We start from the raw sequence: 25,369 nt of genomic DNA, 5'->3' as shown, positions 1-25,369 counted from the left end.
ATTAATTCATAAATTTCTATAAAGATAAATATCTGGTATAAATACAGGACAGCCTGTTGCACTTGTCAAAGACAAAACTGAGAACGGGGAAGGGGCATAGTTACTTTGGCCCAAAAAGGTACAATGCTTTGCTACCCGCTTTAAAAGAGTACAGTTATACGCAGTTATATACAGTTATATATTAAGAAATATGTAAAAGAAATGTTTACTTAAACTGTATAGATACTTTTAATTTTGATTTTATGTATAGATTATTGTATTGTTTTACTTAATTTGACTAAAGATGTAATGAAAAACAGAGTATGTACTTTGATGAACGCTTGCAAATAAAGACCTTATTTATTTATTTGAATGTCCCATGTGAAATTGCTTGTCCAATATAATCTGGATGCCGTATAACCCACGATTGGATCTACATTTTAGTCAATAGATATTTCCTAAACAAAACAATTTATTGCTTTCGTATTGTTTCCACGATTGTACATTGGATTTCAAAGAAAAAAAGGAGTGTTGATCAAAATGATGGTAAAAATTTTTTTTTTATATTATATAATTAATCTCAATTACGGTATAACGATGTTTATGATCAGATTTACAGCATAGAACAAATTTACAATGAACAAATACAAGTGCCATATACTTATCTCTGCCTGATTCATTTTACCCTAGGGATAAAAATAAATAATTCGGTAAAAAAACCATAGTTATTGAAAATATCTTAAAAAACCAAAATTGTTTATGCTAGGACCAACATTTCAGGTCATATTTGTATGTTAATAAGCGATAATATTAAGTTTCAATTATAACGAATTGCATTTTCTTAGTTTCGTTCATTTTATTTGTTTACGTTATGTAGGTGAAGCCGTTGTTTTGATTTAATATTACTTTTTTCCACTTTCTTGATGAGTAAGCAAGTCAATTCGTCAATGAAATCGGTTTACAATTATACATTTATATTTGATTTAAAACGTACCCAACTTTAAAGTTACAACAAATAAACTGTTTAGTGATAAAGGGTAAATTAGTTCTTTGTCACTGAAGCTGAACAAATTAATAATAATATAATAATAATAATAAAAACAGTCAGGTGATCAACGTTCTTTTCTTTGATTACAAAAGACGGAGCCAATCCACAGCCCTTATTCGTGTTTATTAGATATTATTCTTTTGTTTAGATAAGAGCTTCTGCTTTTCTTTGAGACTTTTATTGCTAGTTTATTGTCCTCAATTCAAATTACATTTTATATTTGCTAATGTAATTTTTTTTTTAATATTTGATTGATTTTCTCAAATGTCTGAGCCTTAAACATGCACTTAATGCAAATTTTAAGTAATCATATAAAAGATAAAGTAATTTACAACACTTGTTCATTTTTTGTTTAGATTATCCTGAATAACCTCTGCTACATTGTTAGAACCTGACTTGCCTCAATTGCAACAATCCTTAGTGTAAATAAATATTAATCAATAATGTTTCAACATTGTTCACAATTTGACATCATCTACTGGACTTACACAAATAATTATGAAAAATGATTATTCAAGTTTGATAGCAAAAATTTTATTTGAAAAGAAAATGGTGGTCATTTGGTAGACGAAGAGTTTTTGAATTAACATCTAGAATAGATTTTCTCTGGAATTGATGATCTAGAATGGATTTTTGCTTTAAAGAGCACTATCCGGAGTTTGGCTGGTTACTATGGGCACAATGTGCATCATGATTACTTTAAATATATGTTTGAAGAGCTAGAGTATGGCCAATATTTAAAAGAGGCATAAATACGAAACAACTAGGAAGATATAATATATAGGTAATTTCATTCTCCTGGTTTGTCAAAATAAAGCTTGATACCCAGTTTGATAATATAAATAATTTTTTTTTTCTTTCCTTATAAGCAAACACGTAACAGAAAGTAGTTAAATGACTATTCATAAACAATTGAAAACAAAACTTAATATCTTTGACAATAGTGGACCAAAGGAAGAAAACTAAGTTACTATGGTAGTGCATGTTTAGGAATTCCTTCATAAAAGGTTTTACTAAACTTATATTAAGAGTTAAGCAGTAGTGGACACTTACGATTAAAGTATAAAAGTTTATTCTTTGTACACTCTTAATTGTTTTAAGCAATAATTGACATTAATTCACACTTTAACAGATTTCAAATTACGTTTGATCGATAAAATGCACAGTAAATAATAATATTTAAATAAAATAACAGCTGGGATTTACTCAACGATACCACAAAGACGTGGATCTTTTGCCCTGATATTGTTAAGGTAAACTTTTAACAGGGGAAACTTGGAAGTTTCGATGTAAGAAGACCCTTTGTAGACAACCGAAGTGAAATAATTGATTAGGCATTGTGTAATTCTCAGAAAACTTCAGCAGCTGACATTACTTAAACAACCATAATTAGAAACTTTGTTACTCGCAAAAGGCATCATTCTAATAAAATATGACTGACCGTTGATAAGATACTAAATTTAAGGTAGTACTTTTAAGGTTTACAGAAACCTTCACACCATCATAAAACCAATTAGAAAACTTTAGGAAATCTTATTGTTTTATTTTCCTACTAGGTGTTTTGCGTGATTTGTGATCGGCTAATTTTTGCATTTTGTATGATTACATGACTGCTAGAATGCATACACTTGCCTGCTACTTTCTGTAGTTTATTAAGGCGTAGGTTTGGTTTTGTTTATTGTCAGTTGTAATGTGTCAAGTTTTTTATCGTCTGAGGACGAGATCAGATTTCAGATCCTGAAACGTTGATGGAAAATGTTCTATAAATCTTTAAACAACTTGAATTACATATTTAGAATTCTTCTGAACAGGCATCAGTGATACACATACACCATACTACAAAGAAACGTATACCACTGGTACTAACGGCTAGTATATGTATAATCTTGAATCCTAATATTATGTGTTCTAATTTAATGAATTGTGTATACTTTTATAATTAATTTGTTAGCCTTATACATGGAATCAAGGTTGGCTTCATTTTATATTTAAACGTCTTCAATATTAATGTAATTTTAAAATGTTGTTACTTTTACCACATTACAGTGAAAATGATTAACTAATAGCAAAGCCGTACGTAGCTAGCCAGAGATACTTACACATTCTAGTGTATTTATTTTATTTGAAATAATTTATCGGAATGTTTATTATATTTTTCCGTAGTGAATGCAATAATAAACCCGACAACTGGGTAGTAACATTTTCCTTGTCATAATAATTCACGTAGGTAGTTTAAATGGATTAATTAAAGGATATCAGTGGCTGCACGAGGTTGAAACTTAATTTCAACCAATCACGAATTGATAATTAATAAAATAAAATTACCTTAAATTATGTAGGTAGAAGGGAATGCTTCGTTGCAATTGTTATGCATTGTATTGAAAATATAATTAACTGTTATATCACTGAACCACTGAAACAACTTTATTTTAAAAGAAATATGTATAAGATGAAAAACTCATGATTACAAACTAAATTATTTGCAATTCTCCAGTATTTCAAAGTCATATAATAGTCTCAGCGTAACAAACATATTTTAATCTGTTTAAACATGTCTATATTTTCACAAAAAAACTTTAGGCTACTAAAATCCAACTCTATGATTCCCAAACTCATAAATAGCACATACAAAATTAGATGTTTTTGTATACTTATACATGGTTTAGGTAAGCAATACGGGATACATAAATGTTTTCCATAAATGAGTTTTTACGTTAGAATCTTGAGTCCCCATGGAAGCACTAGGAATCCACAACACTAATGAAAGTGCATTGTTAGATCACTCTGTAATCGTAGACTCATATGACTCCATATGGCTCCAGAGTTTATTTAGAGACTGGGGAGGTTATGAATTATAATGTTGGTTTAAAAGGTTTTATAGCTTTCTGAAAATATAATCAATACAATCATATTTTGTCACAACCTAAACCTTCATAGCTTAACCTGTCAGGAGTTGCCATTGAGGCCAAATCCTTGGGCCAGTAACTTCATGCAAAATTATAACAACTTCCTGTTAAGAGATACTGCCAACTCCAGTGTTGCCAACTATAACAAAATACATGTGTTTACTTACCAAACAGGAGTCCAGATCGAATCAAAAGGAAAAAGTAAACTTGTTTGACTGCAAAACAAATTATTTCAAAAGGAATCGTTTGTAATCAAAAGGTAACTTCATCATACAAGTACAAAGATTAAACGTGTTGTTTGTGTATAACAATGAAATATTTTTCAATCCTAATCTATATTTAAGTTTTTATCGACAAGATACATGTAAGCTGGCTGATTTAAGGACATTATATATATTTTTTTATAAAACTTACAAACAACAACTGACATACATCGAGAGGGTGTAGACATTTGTTTAAATATACTCTTCAGTTCCATCCTAAATAAATGAACTAATAACTTTTTCAAGAAAAGTTTTATAGTTTTCTTTATATTTTGTAAACATTACGTTGACTAAGCCATCCACCAAAATATCTTTTCACACAATTTGCTTTCACAATTGGCTTAAGGCTTGTTATAGTAGTAAAATATAAGAATAATTTACTAATAATGAAAACAAAATATTAAGTGCAACTATTTCCTTGTCTACTGTTTAAATCTTATTTAACATTTTTAAACCAAATATAAATAGCAATATCTTAGAAAATACGAATAGCAAATTAGATGTAGTGTGCCAAACATTGATTGTAGACTGGTCATCAAACAAATATTTTTTAAGTCCATTAAATATATAATAAAATCCAAATCGGGAAAAAATTAAATATGACATTATTATGATATCTTCGTAAATTAAATAAACATTGCATGAGAAAATATATAACCTTTCTTGAAACACCAAAACTGCAAAATTAACAAATAGTATAATCGCATTGTCACCTAGAATAGTAATAGTTTCGGTGTCACACTACGACTATTTCAACTGTAATGCAGGGTGTTGGGAATATTTGTAATTAATCCTGAAACAAGAGATTAAGTTCATAATCCACTGCAGTCGCCGACTCTACGATTTCTGGATTAAGTCCACTACTTGAAACTGGAAGTTTTAGCAGTTTTTAGCATCTTAATAAACATGATATTTCTTATTAAAACGTATTTTACCCCAACTCGGTTTCCATACAGTATCGAGATTACATTAATTTTTATCGAAATATATGTCTTAATAACCAGATTTACATTTTGCAATTAATCTTTATATGCATAAAATTAAAGTCAGTATACACTTAGATAGTCCTTTTAGGCTATCAAATGGCATCGAAAAGCCCTATAATTGAAAATATGAAGATAGGAGTGTAAATAAAAAATACAACATATTTATTACTTATGGTTTAAATTATATTCTTTTTACTTTTAAATGCAAATCTTTATAAAAAAACGAAGTGGTTTACATTGAATGTAAATAAATCTAAAAGAGTGTGTTTTACTGTAGGTGGGAAGGGGAGAAAGGATAAAAACAAGATAAAATAAAACCACCTATTTAAGTTCAAATTTTCTACTTAATTCGGCAAATGACTTGAATTATAACAAGATAAACAAAGTAGTCATTGCATACGACTTCTCATATTTAATGTAAGACCATCTAACTATGTTTTCTCTTATATAAATTGATAATCCACGTATTTATGTGCAATCAGAATGTATTCATAATACGGTAAAAGTTATGAATGTATTAATTTTAAATTAAGTAGCCCATTAAATCCATTTTAGTGATATATAAAACTCGTGGTTGCAAATTTGAAGCTTTATAGTTTTTAATTTGTGACAGATTTTTGAGCTGTTTAGTTTTTTTATGTAATGACGAAGTAGACCATAAACGTCCCTTTCCAATCCCATTTTAGGGCTCCGCCCCCATGCCCTAAGTTTAATTTATTATGCAAATCATTGAGCCTACATGTATTTTTACTTAAAATTATAAAAAGAAATAGAAAAAAATAAAAATGTTTGCTGGAAGACGAAATGTGATGATTGCGAAACGGCCGATGTTGACTCCCAACCGACAAGACAGTGGAAAGACAAGTTAGAATATATGTTGGAAAAGCGATATTTTTACATACATTTTTCTACTTTTCTACACTTTCGAATAAATTAAGGAGTTATCTAAGTTAATGAAAATAGTAAAAACTAAATTAATGAAGTATAATGAAAAATTATGCGCAAATTAAAGCTATTTTCTAATAGATTTATAAAAATTTATATTAAAAGTTTAAATAAAACATTATATAAGTTAAAACTACATTTAAAAACTATTTTTTGCTACATTACGAAAAATATAAGTGAATAGTACGGTAGTAACTGAAGTGTAAGTTTAAGAGGAACGTTATAAAATGGTTTCTGGAAATGATTAATGCAATAAGTTAGATGGCAAGCCTGTATCTTATGGAACTAAAAGTAAAGTTTTATCTAATTAAGACTTTGATTGTCAAAAGTTTAAATTCACGTAAGAACTGTTTATTTCTTGTAAGAACCTTTTAGTAATTTGTTGACAATATTCAAAAGTATGTTTAATGTATAAAGTGTTTTATTTAAAATTTGAAAATAAATTTTTATGATTTCCAGTGATAATATAAGTAGTTTTAAATATACAAGAATACAATATAACTGTAAACAGTACTCTAAATGCGTAAACCTATTTTTGTGTAAAAGTAAAACATAACTAGTATATTTTTATCACACTACAAGTCCAAAAAGTGACGGATAAAAGATAGTGACTAGCGAGATGGAAACAACCATCGAACGCCTAAATGGAACTTTTGTGACGATTAGTGGTTCTTTTCATCACGGTACAAACGATCCCAAAGCTTATAATTTAACTAACATTCTACCATTGTTTATTGATTCTATTTTAAGGTTTTATAGTCTGTGAATTAGTTTTACAGTTTATTTAAAAGTCAAATATTTTATGCTATAATTTAAAACATACCAGTGCTGCAGTTGAGCTCAACATAAACTTTATTGGTTTTGGTTTAGAACAAAATATATTTATTTGGGACAAGCATAAGTTTGCTTAGGACAGGAAAAGTTATATTAAGGAGAGGAAAACATTTTTGATGGAGTATAAAACAACAATCGCTGCTAGAAAAGTTCATGTGTACGGATGTACGGGTTTTCGTCTAAAAAGTTATATATCCCAAAAAAAGTTGAGAAATATTTGCAATGACAATATTTTTCCACAACGTCGTTACTTTGTACAATTTTGTGAAGATTTTATAAACTTATGTCCCATGTTAAAACAGCTTTTTAAAATGTGTTATACATCTTCCTTCTTAAAATCCGTATTAATAAGTTTTTTATCCTTTTTGATCCCCTGTATTAATTCAACTGTTTGTTGATTTTAAATTTCTATTTATTATGTATATTTTATAAATCTTCTATAATTTTAAACTTAGTGAGATGGAACTTTCCTTGTCGCATAAATGTTGGATAAATTATACTTATCGAGAAAGGTGAACCAATTAAAATACAATTGTTTTAAACGATCGTCGAATCACACCTACATATTCATCTCTCAATGATATATCATTGATTCAAATCATTATATTGACATTACAAACCTCTAACTACCGATGTAATAGGTGCATTTTCGCTGTACGATTGATCGAGACAGTTGAGTAGACCAGAACATTAACTTGTCAATAGTCGACAAAATCGGTTGACTGCATTGCACAACTTAGAGAGCAATCGATGACTGTATTTCACATCTTAGAGAGCAATCGATGACTGTATTTCACTTAATGCATGGTTGAATCAAGAACGAACGGTTTGATGAGGGGGATATTGAGTGCATTGAATATCAGTTTTTGTTATATCCTTTGAATATTTAATGGTTACAACAAATACCAAAGCGATTAGAAATAAATAATACATTAGCCTTCTAATTGGTACATAAATATACTCTATTATAAAATTTAGTTTGTAATAGTTATTAATGAAAGGGCCCATAAAAGTAGTTGATTTGATGAGGACACAATTATAATGTACATAATTCTCTATCTGTATAGTTCAATTTATAAAGTTTGGAGCTCAAATGCCATTCTTGTTACAGCTACATAACGTTATTAAGACAGTAACATATTTTTTGTACGTATATTGTACGTGTTATAGACCTACATGCACTGTGTAAAAATTCCCCAATAATCAGCCACACCTTCGAACCATCAAAATATTTCCAAGGATTAAATCGGATTTCTTGTATGCTAGGAAAGCAACATAACCCTTTAACTATTTAACCCTATCCATATACACTACATGTTTTATAGAACCCAATAAGTAGTGTTTTAAATTATAAACAATATAGATGTATTCAAATAGATGATGACTGTAATCTCATAATAAACGATAAATTACTTACAAAAGTAAGTTTATATATCATAATGAAAAATAACCATGAGTAATCACATTAAAATGTAATTAACATAAAATTAATAAGTATGTAGTTACAATATTTTTAGAAAATATATTTCTCCTGAACAAGAAATGCAAAATGAACAAAATAAGTCAGAGCTGTAGACGTTAATGACTCAGACCCAATGCAAAGGTAACACTTCCCAGAGGATTTTAAACATGTTCACGTTACAATGAGCTGAAATACTTTCATTTATGTTTTAAATTTCTCTCAAAAACGTGTTTTTCCGAATTAATAATTTATCAGTGCTGTTGTGTTCCTGTGTGCCTACTGGTTTATCCCTTGTTTAAACTACTACACCATATGTACAAGCGGAGATTGTAAGGTTAAAACAACACCAACCACTGTTGGAATCAAACAAAACTAACTTTACGTTTATGTATTTAGCTTTTGCCAATCCATTGCGTTTGCAACAAACATACACCAGATGCGAGAATGTAGCGAACATTATACTGTAACAGACAAAATATAAAGAACATAGAGCTGTTTTCAGACCAGAGTTTGCAGTGTACTAAATCCTTCTAGGTTAATCCGCAGTTGTTTATGCTTCAGCCGAGTTAAGCTTTGGTAGTTTGAATTTTGTTTACTTCTACTTCATTTTATACCCTGTATTAGACTGTGCCTAAGGAAACACGCATTTTACTACTGTTTGGCAACCCTACCGAGATTAATCCATATTACACAATGTAAACTCTGTTATGATAGTATATGTAGTTGAAAGTAATTACTGAAGAAATTGTGAAAATGCAAGTAAAATAAAATGGGCTACATGTGTTTTTTTGAACAAATTTATTTCTTTATTTGTTACTGTTTAAAGTCACAAAAACATCCGTGACAATAACAACTTCTCCAAATACTATAAGTACAGTAATAGAAAATGAATGATTTACATGGATAACATGATGTTTTGTTGCAAATATATTGAATGTCATTTTAGACTTTAAAAAGCTGAGTTTGATTCCATGGATACCAAAAAGTGATAAATTTTCATTCTTTCATAGAATATACCATAGGCGTAAAAGTAATTTTTTTACATTTAATGCGTGTATTTTTTGAGCATGAGTTAAATAAGCACCACCATTCTAGAAAACCTGCAGACTACTTGAACTTCCAGCTGCTTAGTTTAATTTTATTATTTAAATCCTTATGTTTGCTTTTACATCAGATAGCTGAACATTAAAGAATCTTTAATGTTCATGGAAAATTTTACTTTGAGATCCATGCCTTGAAAGGCCTTATGAAGTTTTCTCAATGATAGTCTAACTTTTAATACTCTTGAAATCTATTCTTCAATTGTCATGTTGTAAGTTTTGACTCCCTCCATGATCAGTGGTGGCATCAATTCCAAATCTTCAGAGTTTTGTATTGGTTTTATTTCTATATTTTTTTATATAAAATAATATTATGTAATGTTCTTTATTAATTGTTTAGTTTATCTAACAACGATGTCATACAGATAAAAATGTTGTAATGTGGTTTTCGGCTGTGCTAGGCTATAAGTGCATTATGTTATTTGCTATAGCATTTATCACAATACGAGATACAGTGCAGTCATGTACACACTAAATACTAATTCACCACTACAACTAAGTCACCACATGACATTTAAATTAGTAATCTGTTACATGGCTTGTTTTATTTATTAGACTATATATGCATAACCAAACAGTACGTCTGCTTACATATACTGGGATACAAGTTCAAAGGTAACTTGTGGTATGTCTGTTTGTGCTGATCACACCGTCAAATTATCCATCATTTACAAAGCCTCTTTGCAAATATCACCAGTGATGATCTACAGTTATGTCATTAAGAAACTTGCTGTTCAGCATTTTGACAAATAAAAAGCAAACTGTCCTAGTAAAGTTTTGATTTATAATGCATACTTGTGTAAGTAACCTTTCTATTAATAATCCTTTGAATTATTAAATTAATTATTACATAACGTAAATTTCTACGTCTCAAATAATACCGTGTAAATAACTAGGTTGGCGATTTTTTACTCTAAATATCCATATTGTTTGTTATTTCCCTACCTGAAGTCTTACTTTTAGAATTTTTACGTTTTAAAATACTTTGTTTGAGCTCCTAAGAGTAATCAATAGCCTAAGAATTCTTTTACCCATTACTATTGATGTACACACATTGAAACACATGATGTGGAGATCTAAGAAACATACGTACTCGAACAATACTAGTTAGAATTTCACTGTAATAGTATTATGTACTATGTACTATGTATGTAGTATTATGTATTACGGTAGATTCACATAAGAATTATGTAAAAACGAAAAGCTATTTTGATCAGTAACATCGACCATCATTAAGCCTAATGGAGGATTTTTTCTTTATCTGTGTCCATACAAATGCCAGTAACGTAGTTTAGTAAGTGTTTTAATGAGATACTTGCAGGCTGATTCAAGCTTGCACTTGGGATGAATAACGCTATCTATTTTTCATTATCCATTTATTCGTCGTCAGATACGTTTTGAAATTGCAAACTAGTTTACATAACCACAATGACAACCTAAAGCAGTATTTACCAAAATTATTATACCAGATATTTAGTAAGAAACAAAGGTAGCTTAAAGCTATTTAACTCTCATAAAAACTTTTGTTCTCATAACAAACCCTAGGCTTTTTGATACCTAACTTCGACTTGTATTTATATACAATTAATCAGTAGTTTTAAATGCAAATCTAAATTATTATGTTTTTACAATGCCAAAAGAAAAACTGTTAAAAGTACGGTTGCAACACAGAGCATTTTATAAAAGTAAAAAATGTATGGAATATTTTTACGACGAAAAGTTAGTTATTACACTTCAGCGCCGAAGCGTAGGTTCACAAAACAGCATATTAAATAGCGGGGATAAACCCTTGCATAGCTAAGAGATGTTTCAGCTCACTGTAACGTGAAAATTTTGTTGACGAATCTCCGGGGATGTGCAGCCTTGTTATTGATAGCCGAGCTTCTATAGAGATTAAATCACGTTACGGTTTTGTTTATATGTTGTACATAAAAAAATGATTGCCTTTTTTTACCATCCTGTAATCATGAATTAAATGTGTAGGACTAAAACTAAGAAGTTTGATTCCGTGATATCATTATAATTGATCATTTATTTGCGCATTTTTACGATGTTGTGGAGTTTTTTCTGCTCGAAAAATCAAAGGAATTAATTATACATGTTTGATTAATGAAAGTATAAAAGATGCTACATAATTGCCACAAATGAAAATAAACATTCTGTGTTTATAAATATACTACACCTAAAACTTGTGATGAATTAAAAAGATTCAACCATAATAATTACACTCATTAATAAATAAAGGAATAATTAATTCATTATCACATTGGGAGATTAATTAACAGCTTATGTTAGTAAGACCTACCAGAATAATTTGGGTTATAAACAATTTTAATAATGAATTACTTTTGTGTTCTACTTAAAAACTCGTACAAGACTAAAAAGCACAAAACCACTGAGTCACCTAATTCATGAACTCATGTTTACGAATCAACAGAATTGTAACCACTGATATTGTAACAGTTTAGAGTCTGAATGTTTTTATAATATTAATTGGGATTTCCATATCATCAACAAAAAACATTTGTAAAATATAAAATTGCATTAATTGGGCGATGATTAGAAACTTCAGGTTCATGTATTGAACTATTTCTAAAATTATAATTAGTGTACTTCTAAATGTATAGTTCACTACATACTGCATGTAGTTAACTACCGGTACATTTATTTTTTTTTTTCAAATTCCATAAGATAATTTCATAAATAAGTGATAATCCCGGATAATGTGCCTTCGTTTGTTATCTACACAAATTAGAATTATAGTATTTAGAAGCGAGATATAATTTGCCACTTTCAATGTGTTATAACATACAATAATTATAAAAGTATGATAATTATGATTATGATTATCGTTGATTTATCAATCAAGGGTATTTTTTTCTCAGCTATAGTCAAGGCATCACAAAGTTTGTTTCTGATTTTTGCGAAGAAATAGTCCCGTTTGATAAACACATTATTGTATTGTTACCAAGATCAGTTTGTGTTCATTATACTGTTACTTTGTCTGTTTCACAACACTTTTATCATAATGTACTCTATATTGACATGTAAACACATTTGATGAATTTGAACTCACTATTGTATTTGCGGGGTAATACTTATTTACTCACTAAGCCTCTAACTCTAATGTATCCATTCAGCCAGTGAATTACAGTTATTGATTACCGTGGAGTGTTGTGCAATGCAGACAGATGATGTAGGGTATTGACAAGTTAATGTTCAAGCCTACTCAACCGAAACGTTCACTCATGTAACAATTTAGTGCTCTAAAACCGTCCTCGTTGAAGGGTTTGAGCTGTTATGTTTTAGTTTAAAGTCGTGATATTCAGTTTAAAATTAATATATAAACTTAACAAAAAATTAAATTGACCATTGAATTATTGGATGCAACAATAATAAATAGGATTTTAAATTTGTCATAGTTGGAAAAAACTTAGAATTTTTAGTTTGTATGGATCCAGTTCTACCACTTCTGCTTAACAGGTTACCAGAGAGTTCCTTCCAAAGAGCTGCAAGTCTAAACGTGAATAAATGAATGTAAAATACGCATAAAAAGTTATAAGAAATTTAGTTACAATATTTATACTATTGTGCAGAATCATTCCCATGACTATAAACTAACATATACAAAAAAGACACTAAAACAAAAATGGAAAGCAAACCAATAATGTGTATATTACATAATAATTTACATAACATAGAGATTTAGTATGATTTAATTTATACAGTACAAGCTTATTACTGGTAATGTACTATTGTTTGCCTAATATAAACACTCAATTTATCGTAGTTTCGTTATCTTATCGTTAAATGAATAATTAGCGATTTTCACTGTTTACTAGTAAAATATGTTATTCGTCTACTACTGATATACTATAGTTGAATATATCACGTTTATTTTCCTATCTTTGTAAAACTATGAATAACACCACAGTAACGTGACTATCCTTAATTACTTAGAAGAAATACTGCAGACATTACATAAATTTAAACTTTCCCTATCCAATAAATTAAAGGAGGGGCTGTTTAATTACATAAGATGCACGAGGCTTGCCTGCTGACTTTAATACATTTCTAGGAAACATTATACATGTGTGCAAGAGTAATATGTAATTTTAATATGTAGAAATGATTTAGATTTGATTAGCCTAATAGGTATTTTAAAAATATTATAAATTAGAGTAGCCTATATTAAAGTAACATACGAACATAATACAACGATTTATAACACAGAGAAAATTACATGTACATGTACTTTTAACTGAAGTTAACGAATAAAAAAAAAATAAAAAGCATTTTTGTTCTATTTTTAAATTTAATATGAAAAAGAGATGTGTCAAAGGCCCCACAAAGTATGATTTTTATGGATGCACATTACACTTTTATATTAATAAATGGCTCATTAGATTTCCTGCCTTTGAGTATTGCTTTGTATATTGTTTACAAAATCACGTTAATTGGTAAACCACACATTGTTTAATGATATATACCATCATCACTTGCTAGTATGTTGCTTGGTTAAAAATGATATCGATTTGATCTAATTAGGTTAAATATTTAACACTCTTATATTATTCCAAATACATTGGTCTTTTATTAGTTTTTAAAGAATAGTCTTATATTATGTTTACGCTGCATGTGGGGGGAGGTTTCTTTTTAGCATATTGCTACTGTTTATATTAAACTAGACTTTTCAAAAGTTGCTGACCTTGTCGTTTCTTAAAATTTCAGAAATAGTTTCCGAAATATTGGTTTATACAGTAGTTAAAATAGTTTAATACTATAAGCCAGGAAATAGAAGTTTGATTAAAGTTAGTTTTGCAAAGTGATCTAGTTCTCCTCTCTGTTTTGGGGACCTCCTTCAAAAATCTCCGGCGTAATTTTTAAATTTTTTGGAGGACGGACAATATTATATATTATTGTATAAATAGGGTAAATGAGGAAGTTTTCTAAACCCTTTTTATCAGATTATGATTGAGGTTTATTTTACATTAAACATTTTCCCAGAAAATCCATCTACACCATTTTAATGATAAAAAGCTCTTTCGTAATTAGATAGAAGTATTTTAATATAATCCTTAGCACATATAATGTGTTCTATATAAGTTTTAAATAATAATGACTAATCAATTTTCTCGACACTTATTTCTTTACTGTAACATACTTTGGCGGATTTAAAAACATTATGACACAAATCAAGAACTTGCGTCTTTTTACGAGTCTTTTTCAAATTGGATAGTTTAAAGGAATTTTTGTAAATGCATTAAAAAGACAGAAACATATCAATTCCACGAATTAAATGACTGATTTTTCCAGCCTACAATACGTACAATACGTACCTATACAACGTACAATATTTAAAAGGCAACTGACATATGGAATAATTTTACATAACATTAAACATATTGCATTAAATGCATTAAACAATTCAAATTTTGAAACTACATGTACCGGGACTGTGAAACGAATAAGTTATTAGGTTAGTGTCCTATCGGAACATTCTCAACAGGCACTAAACCAAATTAATAATCTAGTGTTTAACCTATCAATAGTCATGTGGTTTTCTAAGTCATTATTCGGATGTCCTTCAATTAATATATATATATTTATATATATATATATATAAGGTTATTTTAATGAATTGATTGTTCCTCAAAACTAATTCAATTCTACAGCATATATAATAGGATTATTATTGGAATTAAAGGTTTTACAAACCTATAATATATAATACTCCATAAGTAGTTATGGTAGGAGATGATTTTATGGAGAATTGAAATGAAATTGAAAATTTTCATGTATGTGTGATTGGAGGGTTACATGTGATTGAAAGTTGTGGGTTGGTGTTTGTTATTGTAATAGAATGAGAGAATGAAAGAGATATAGAGAATGAAAGAGAATATGGATGAGGAAGATGGTAATGAAAGAGAGAGGGATAGAGAATGTTTGGGGTTGTGAGTGAGTGAGAGAGAGAGTGAAAGATAAAATGGGGGAGGTAGAGGGGTATTGAAAAGAGAGAGAGAGAATGTGAGATGGGAGTGAGAGAGAGAGTGAGAGTGAAAGAGAAAATGGGGGAGGAAGAGGGGTATTGAGAGAGTGAGAGAGAGTGAGAGAGAGGGGAGATAGAGGAGTGATAGTGAGTGAGAGAGAGAGAGAGAGAGAGAGTGAGAGTGAGAGGGTGATGATGGAGGGTGTTCATGATGACGTCATTGTGTTATGTGTGTGTGTGTGTAATTGGTTGTGTGTGTGTGTGTGTGTTTGTGCGTGTGTATTTGGGTGTGTGTGTGTGTTTTTTTTATTACTGCTTTATTCTGTATTACTTGGTACAGTTTATTATCAATTACTCTGTTATAGGTGTTGTACATTTTAATGGATAGTAGTATATTTTTATAGTTTGTAAAATTAAAAGACTTGGGTAAATTCTTTAGTCGTGGTATGGTATCTTTCAATGTCCTGTACCCGTATGTTTTACTTCTTACTGTAACGAATTCTAGAATGGGATTATTAGGAGATGTATCTTTGAATTTACCTAAGAGAGTATTAGAAATGAAATGTTGACCTTTTGTAAATGAAGTGGAATCACTAGTGAGTACTTGTATTGCAAATGAATCGTTGTCTGTGTATATTAAATTGAACGGTGGGAAGTATTTTTTCAAGTTATTGTAATACATGTGGTACATGTATCTCTTACTTAGATCTAGTATTGAAAATCCTACAGGTATGGGTTTCTTGCACTGGACCCTTTTCTTTTTCATGAATATTATATAATTGTTTTCATTTAGAATTAGTCTGTCTATGAACGTGGGTTGTTTTATTAAGTACATGAGTTTCTTAGTGTTGTTGTACAGGAAGTATTTGTTTAGGTTTTCAGTTACTTTTTCTATTGACTTGCCATAGATTAAGTTCGATTGCAGTTTAAAGAAATTTGAGAGGGTTTTGTCGTGTGAGTAGGTTGTTCGTAATTGGGTGTTTATGTCTATGTAGGGTTTTAACCAACATGATTGGTTAAATGGAATTACTCTATGGACTTTCTCTAGTATCATGCCCATTGACATAGCTTGTTCTAAGGTCTTGTAATGGATCACGTAATGCTTTCTATCTTTGAAAGAAGATATTAATGTCCTACCTCCTGTACTTTCATCGTGGTAAGGGCATAGTGGATAGTCTATGTGATCGGTATTGAAAGGGTATTTTAAATCTACTTCTAGAATGTAACCTGTACCATTATTATTATTGATATTGTATATGTTAAATGTTGATGGTGAAATCCATTTGAAATTGTCAAGTGGAAGTGGTTCTGTTGACATTATAGTGGCGTATAGACCTATTATATCGTAAAAGTATATAAATGAATCTTGTTCTGAGGCGTTATAGTTTATAGTTTAAGTATGGTTATACATTCTACGATAAACTGTTTAGTTGTCTTAGCTATATGGACTATTAATTAAAAATTGTATTTAAAGAAGAGGTTAGCATTAGTCACTAAACTAACTACAATATCGTACCTCTCATCTCCATTCATATTTAGCTCTAAGAAACTATTTTGTATGGTTGTCATTTCAATTTAAAATATGAGAAGTTGAGAATGTGAGTATTTTGAATAAAAGCAAATAATTTAATAAAGTATATACATTTTAAGCATTTCTGAAAATTTTAATAAAAACAAATTATAAACAAAATGGTAAGAAGTGATTTTTAAAAGGTACTTTATAGTAGTATATCTCTTGAACACCTCATCATATCAAATTGGAAAAAACTGGAATATGATTCTGGTTTGTGTCTCAACAAGATATGACCAAAAACACTACGTGTCATGAGGAGATTAAATGCATTGTAATCATACCATCAACTCCCAGTATATGTATAGAATATGGGCGTGTATTCATTGGTATGAGTCAGACATGTTGTGATTCTAGCATCCGCTTGAACTGAAGGCGCACAGCACAGTTGGTTCAAGATGTTCTTTTATTGTATCCAAACACTCAATTTTTATTGTAAACTATAAGTATCTTTTGATATTTTTTGATACTATAACTTGTTGAGATCAACTATGGCTTTGTTGAAATATAAAGTTATAGCTGGTTGTACGTCAAAATAGTTTTATTTCTAAACTATCACCTGATAGAACGATTTACAATCAGGAATGTATATTTATTATGATTTATAAAGTTATAGAGAAGTGTTGGTTGTGTTGCATCACTATGACATATTTAAATGAAAATAATAGGAATATAACACCATTATATTATTTAAAGGAAATATAATTTAGGAGTTAAATTTCGTTCTTCTTTTGTAAGTTTGTTTGGCTCTTCTATCAAAATAATTTCTATAATTTTGGTCTTAAAATTAAAAGTGCGTATGGTATACACAGATTTGCCACCAACTAGCATAATTCAATTATCAATTGTAATACTTGAGCAATAAGGACATAATATAGATTTTTTAATTCGTCCTTCAACTCAAGATATATTTCACTAGTTCTATTTACCGAGACATTTTGGTTTAAGAACTTTTAGTTATTACCAACTTTCTTTTAAACTATTGATTTATAAGATTGGACGTACCTGAAGCATAACCCAACAATAATTATAATTATATTAGGATTTATATGCAAACAATTATATGTAACTTAATTTTTTACTTTAGTTATTTTATATGTCTTGGTCTTAAAACATTCCTAGAAATAAGGGGTCTCATTTGAAATATTGATAGTTTAAGATACTGTATTGTATTACTTAATCTAAAAAAATCAATTATACTATTTTTAGATATAACATTTAATTTTAGATACATTTACTCGATTCTAATTAAATTATCCTACATTTTTATATAAGGACATTTAGTGAAATACTAGCTTTCATTTCAGCTATTTATTATTAAAAACAGATACACCTACAGTATGCTGATAAATCACAATCAACTCCAATTATTTCTGAATGGATTAAGAATTTAATTTATTCTTCTTGAAACCTCAACAGTAACAGTTGGTTTTATGGGTTTTAAATAGTATTACTTAATATACTTCTGTAGATTTGTCAATTTTGTTTCATTATTACTGACTTTAACAATTTCATACAGCATGGTTGATGCAATATGTTCTTTTATTGTTTCTTAATACTCAATTTTTTAATCGTAAGAGACCTCCTTCAAACGTATCAACTTCCAACACACGTCCCTGTATAAGAGAAAGTATCATACCATAATACGGCACATTGCCATGTATAAACTCACAAAATCAATAATTGACAGTTAGTGGGTTTTCTATATTCATTTCTAACAAAATTTAAAAACTTTCAAATGATAACGAATTAAGCATATGTTTTAGGTTTTACGACTTCTTTAATCTTATTATTTATTTTTTTTTAACTAACTCCATATTATATTTTCAGTAAAAAAAAAAAAAAAACTCAAGATTTGTATGTATATTTTGTTTTATCATTACTGACTTTAACAATTTCAATTTATATATATATCTAATATATAAAATTCTCGTGTCACAGTGTTTGTCTGCAAACTCCTCCGGAACGACTTCACCGATCGTTATGAAATTTGGTGTGTAAATTCTGTAGGTATGTGAATAAAAAGTAAACTATTTCCCGTTTCGAAATTCTTAAAAGGGCTCCGCCCCAGTGGCTCTGGAGTTTCCCATGTTAACCTTATGAGAAATGGAATTAATGAATCTTAACAGCTGTTTCAATTAAACAAGTTGGTTCTGTTCCATGATGTTCAATAGCATTAAAGTTACAACTAAGGATTACCAACAGGGTGCAGCACTATTATTTCTTTGGCTGACAACGAACTGCACTCACGGTCAAAGGAATTTACAAGGGTTGGAAGGGTAGCCCGCCTAAGCCATATGGAACTGCACTCACGGTCAAAAATCGGCCCCTTAGTCATCTGTTTATTCCGTCCTCTGTCTTACTTTATCCAATACTTTATTTAATACACGTTTTAGTGTCTGTCCCAATAAATACAACAATAAATAACCTAACCTAACCTAACTTAACCTAACCTAACCTTTACAAAAGAAGCTTCGTTATAATAAGAATATAGCCTATCATGTTATCGTATATACTATGCTAGAATTTTCTGTGCACATATATAAAAATGTGTATTTTTTACAATGTCAGTAGTAAGTTTATTTTTTGACGTTTAGATTAATTTAATCAAAACTTTTCAATATATTTCAACTAATTTAATAAGTTTTAATCAATTCAATCATGGTGTTGTACAATGTGATATAGGCTAATTAAAAACTGACCGTGAGTGCAGTTCCAGTACCTCCAGAAAGGCTCAAAGTGACCGTGAGTGCAGTTCCAGCCCTCCTATTTCTTTTACATTTATGACAACAGCTAATTTGCAACCAAAAGGTAAGTGAGCGTAGCGAACGAACTTCAACCTGGAGGCGAGTTAGCGTAGCGAACGAGCTAACCTGAAGGCAAGTGAGCGCAGCGAACGAGCTCCAACCTAAAGGTGAGTGAGCGTAGCGAACGAGCTCCAACCCAAAGGTGAGTGAGCGTAGCGAACGAACTTCAACCAGGACGTGATTGAGCGATGCGAACGAGATCATCTTGAAAATTAAACGTAACGGTACTTTCTTTCCATCGGTCTGTCTTAGGGGAAACCTATAACTTAGGCGATACGAAGTTCGCCGGGTCAGCTAGTATATATATATATATACTCAAATTTAAAATAAAACTACATATATAAATATCCCTACAGTTTCTATACAACCATTCATTAGAATGACAGTTTAAAATGTTATTGAATTGATAAGTATATGAAGAAAACTTATAATAAAAAAAAAACACACACAAACACACACACACTTATACATACACAAACACACACATGAACCCATACCTCAACATGAACCAATACCCCACAACCCCCATAAACTACAACAATCACATCCCCCACCTCCACAATTACATCATCATGAACAATCAACCTCTCTTTCTCTCTCTCTCTCTCTCCCTCTCTCCCTCTCTCTCTCTCTCTCTCACTCTCCCAACCCCACATTTACCCCCCCCCCAATATACTCATTCACTCTCTCTCTCTCTCTATCTCTCTATCTAAATCCCCAAAAAAAACCCACATTCTCTCTCTCTATTCCTCCCCCATTTTCTCTTTCACTCTCTCCCCCCCATTTCTCTTTCATTCTCTCTTAACTCTTTCATTCTATCTTTCTCTTTCATTCTCTCTCTCTCTTTCATTCTCTCTTTCTCTTTCACTCTCTATTTCTCTTACAATACCAAACACCAACCCTCAACTTTCATTAACATTATCACTTACACATACACTTCCAATCACATATAAAATCACAATCACAAATACATGAAAAATTTCAATTTCATTTCAATTCTCCATAAAATCATCTCCTACCATAACTACTTCCATATATATTATTTATCCTTTCAGTTGAAGATGGGTAAACCTTAACAAGGCCTCTAGAAATATCGAATATTTAAGTTAATCTATTTTATCAAAGAAATCTCTGATGACTATTAGATTAATAGTCTATCTACTCAAATCAACTTGTAGTAAAATTGCATGGACATTGTTTTATTTTATTTTACTTATTAGAAGAAACGCTAAGCTTCGCACCATCAAACACACTACTGTGGAAATTCTTTTAGTGTAGGAATATAAATGCTTCCAAGTTAGTTTGAGGTTGTTAGTTGACCCCAGGTCGTCTGACCACATCGTCGTTGCTTTGAAGGAAAGTTGACTCATTATTTATTTAACAAACAAAGCTCTATGGTTTGCTAATGATGCTAAAAGGTTTCCAGGCTACTGCTTCGACTCACGCTACTCTCCTCATTTAATCATTGTTTCCTGTTGGCTTGGTTAAAAACTCGACCCAAATATTAAGTTTAGATTATTGTATGTTAGTTCATTTAGATATAAACAATTGAAAAACAATCATATTCGGACATAAAGATGTTAGCTTATACTTTTCGTCCAAAAATATCAATCATCATGGAATATGGAGGGAAATGTATTTTTGTAAAAATAAGTAAACAAATGAAGACTAAACTAATCATTGCAGTTTTCTTTGTTAGTAAAAGGCACCTACTTAAACTCAACTCTTAATTACTGTCCATAAAATCTCATGTTTGTCAAAAAATAAACATTTAGAGGATATCAAACGTGTTTTTTTAGTTTATGGTCTACGTTAAATTTAAGTATTGCAAACATCTATATTGTTGAAAAAATCTATACAAAATAGGAGTTGTTCGTAGTCTAGTGGTAATAGTAACGTGATTCGATGCCAGAGAACATGAAAAAAAGTCCAAATGGAACGCATCCCCTTAGAACTGTTAGTGTAATTTTTTTTTCAAAATGCTACTGCAGTTGACATAAATAAGAATATAAGTTACTAACGTAGACCATTGATCAACCAAAATATTTCAGAAAAGTAGGTCCTCTGTTTCCTAGACTTGTTGCAGAATTTAAGCGTCGACAAACCAAAAAGTAAATCAATTCATGGTGTATGTTTACTGATATACTATTATACTAGTGTAAAATAAAATGATCTCAATATTTAATGGTTGGTTGATTCTGGCAACGCTCCAAACATCAGCATGGTTAAAAGTTATGGCGACTCTTATTACAGCGTAACCATGACAGTTAAAGTTTAGTTTCACATTTAGAAAAAAATATAATATTAGTAAGATTATAATTTTCAGTCAATATAGGCCTAAATGAAATATTTTAAAACAATATTTCTCACAAGTTTAAGGCTGAATTTGGGGTTTTTATTTCTATAGCCAATATAACTCTATAAAACATAATATAATTCTTTTTTTTCTCTATCAGTAAAGAAATTGTCTTCGGATTTGCAGAATGGATTATGAACCCAATTATAAGCCAAGTCCTCCTCATTCAGTAGGTCAGGTATTCACCAATAGTCCTATATACAGGCAGAGCCAGATCTTAGTCTCTATAAAAGAGAATCAGTCCCCCACAAATCAGTCTATAAAATTCCCATGTTTTTACTCATACATAATTCAGTTGAAAAGTAGCGGTACTGTATTTTTTTCTCAACTAATAGTAATAATATTAAATTTGAAGATGTAAACAAACTTTTGAAAGATCATAGATTTGTAAACAAGTTTTAACTACATATCTTGCGATTTAGTACGTAAAGCATTCATTTTGGTTTTATCAGTTTTTGGTAATTAGATTCTAGGCATAAGCCGACATTATTAAATGAGTGAAATGTTTTTACTGGTTTAAACCACGCAAGTTTAGGCGACCTCAATAAGCAGCAGGTGGCGTCTAATTAAATGCTACCTTTGTTCCTAATTATCACTGAGAAACTCGAGACTCGCAGCTGTAAGTTTTCAGTTTTTGTGAGTTTTGTTGACGTTAAAACCTACACATTTCATTTTAAAAGTTCTTAATATTAATTACTCAGATGTTTCAATAAAATTTTAACTGAATTTTTAGAATTGGGAGTATTACCATTGCCTATGTAATTGAAAATTCGTATCATTATTCGTAGAAATAAAATCAAACAAATCCCCTGACACAGCTACCCTGCAGACTAAGGACACATTGATTTACCTGATTGGATTTCTCACTTAAATATTTCCTTATATTTAAACTATTACCTAAATAACTTAAGTTTAATGAGGACTGAGGTTTGCTGTTATCGAGAAGAAAATTAACTGTGTCATTCAAGTGAAATGGTGATAGCTTGAAAAGTAAGTCCACGGAATACGGCTTACAATGAGACCTAGTGTATTAACTTATCGTTATGCAAAATCCACTAAAAAAGGCATTATATTATAACATTATTTTGTTACTAACTATAATAGTGAGTATGAATGTATTTAACAGCAAATATTAAATATATTAAAGAACTATATGATTGAAATGAATTTTAAAAACCACTTTCAATAAGGTCTGAACGTGTTTTACGCAGAAAATTACAAAAGAATCGAGGAAATGTGGGGTTTAGATAGAGTTCAAGACACAGGTTTCCAAGAAAAATACCTCTTTGTAAATCAACTCACCTGTCTTATGTTTTTACAGTGAAGAATACTTGAAGGAAAAATTAAGAATACTATGTTGTGTCATAAAAGCTATTTACGATGATTATAATGTAATTGAATGCAAAGTCATAATTCAATATTTTCAATTGTTTTAAAATTATCAGCTTACGAAAAATAAGAAGGATCCAGATTTCTACGTCACTTTCTATCAAATAGACACTTATTAAGAAAGTTAAAGGATGGGCTATATGGCATTAATGTATACGAAAACCCAAACCATTTGATTCTTGCTCTTCCCATATTGGTAAATGGTGATCTATTTTGATTGAGCACTACAGTCATCGTTAGTCCAACGATGTATTTCCCAATCATAACAGATCGCCAATTAGCATTTGTAATTACTGGTTCATGAGATGAAAGAGATAAGTGTGCACATACCATTATGTCATGTTATTGTTTTATACAATTCAATTTTAATTCCTATTATACGTTTTCGAAGGCATGTGGTCAGTGTCACTGCGACAGGGTTTATTTTCCTTGTGTTGGTACTCCTCATACTTTCCTAAGGACCTCTTTGTATGTTGCAGTGATCCCTGGCACTGATATCACGTGTGCGTCGCCCAAGCTCGTGGCAGGATGCAACATCGTGAGTGGGCTGTGTCGCTGCGACAGGGTCCCTACATGTTGTGTTGGTAGACTCCTCATAATTTACTAAGGACCTCTATGTATGTTGCAGTGATCCATGGCACCGACATCACTTGTGCGTCACCCAAGCTCGTGGCAGGATGCAACATTGTGAGTGGGCTGTGTCGCTGCGACAGGGTCCCTACATGTTGTGTTGGTAGACTCCTCATACTTTACTAAGGACCTCTATGTATGTTGCAGTGATCCATGGCACCGACATCACTTGTGCGTCACCCAAGCTCGTGGCAGGATGCAACATTGTGAGTGGGCTGTGTCACTGCGACAGGGTCCCTACATGTTGTGTTGGTAGACTCCTCATACTTTACTAAGGACCTCTATGTATGTTGCAGTGATCCATGGCACCGACATCACGTGTGCGTCGCCCAAGCTCGTGGCAGGATGCAACATTGTGAGTGGGCTGTGTCGCTACGACAGGGTCCCTACATGTTGTGTTGGTAGACTCCTCATACTTTACTAAGGACCTCTATGTATGTTGCAGTGATCCATGGCACCGACATCACGTGTGCGTCGCCCAAGCTCGTGGCAGGATGCAACATTGTGAGTGGGCTGTGTCGCTGCGACAGGGTCCCTACATGTTGTGTTGGTAGACTCCTCATACTTTACTAAGGACCTCTATGTATGTTGCAGTGATCCATGGCACCGACATCACGTGTGCGTCACCCAAGCTCGTGGCAGGATGCAACATTGTGAGTGGGCTGTGTCGCTACGACAGGGTCCCTACATGTTGTGTTGGTAGACTCCTCATAATTTACTAAGGACCTCTATGTATGTTGCAGTGATCCCTGGCACTGACATCACGTGTGCGTCGCCCAAGCTCGTGGCAGGATGCAACATTGTGAGTGGGCTGTGTCACTGCGACAGGGTCCCTACATGTTGTGTTGGTAGACTCCTCATACTTTACTAAGGACCTCTATGTATGTTGCAGTGATCCCTGGCACTGACATCACGTGTGCGTCGCCCAAGCTCGTGGCAGGATGCAACATTGTGAGTGGGCTGTGTCACTGCGACAGGGTCCCTACATGTTGTGTTGGTAGACTCCTCATACTTTACTAAGGACCTCTATGTATGTTGCAGTGATCCATGGCACCGACATCACGTGTGCGTCGCCCAAGCTCGTGGCAGGATGCAACATTGTGAG

The sequence above is a fragment of the Macrosteles quadrilineatus genome, unplaced genomic scaffold (assembly GCF_028750875.1).
Source record: "Macrosteles quadrilineatus isolate MER2022 unplaced genomic scaffold, UCM_ALF_1.0 Scaffold_8__2_contigs__length_117827958, whole genome shotgun sequence".
Taxonomy (NCBI): Eukaryota; Metazoa; Arthropoda; class Insecta; order Hemiptera; family Cicadellidae; genus Macrosteles; species Macrosteles quadrilineatus.
The sequence above is the reverse complement of the archived record's forward strand: the minus strand, read 5'-3'. Positions refer to the sequence as shown.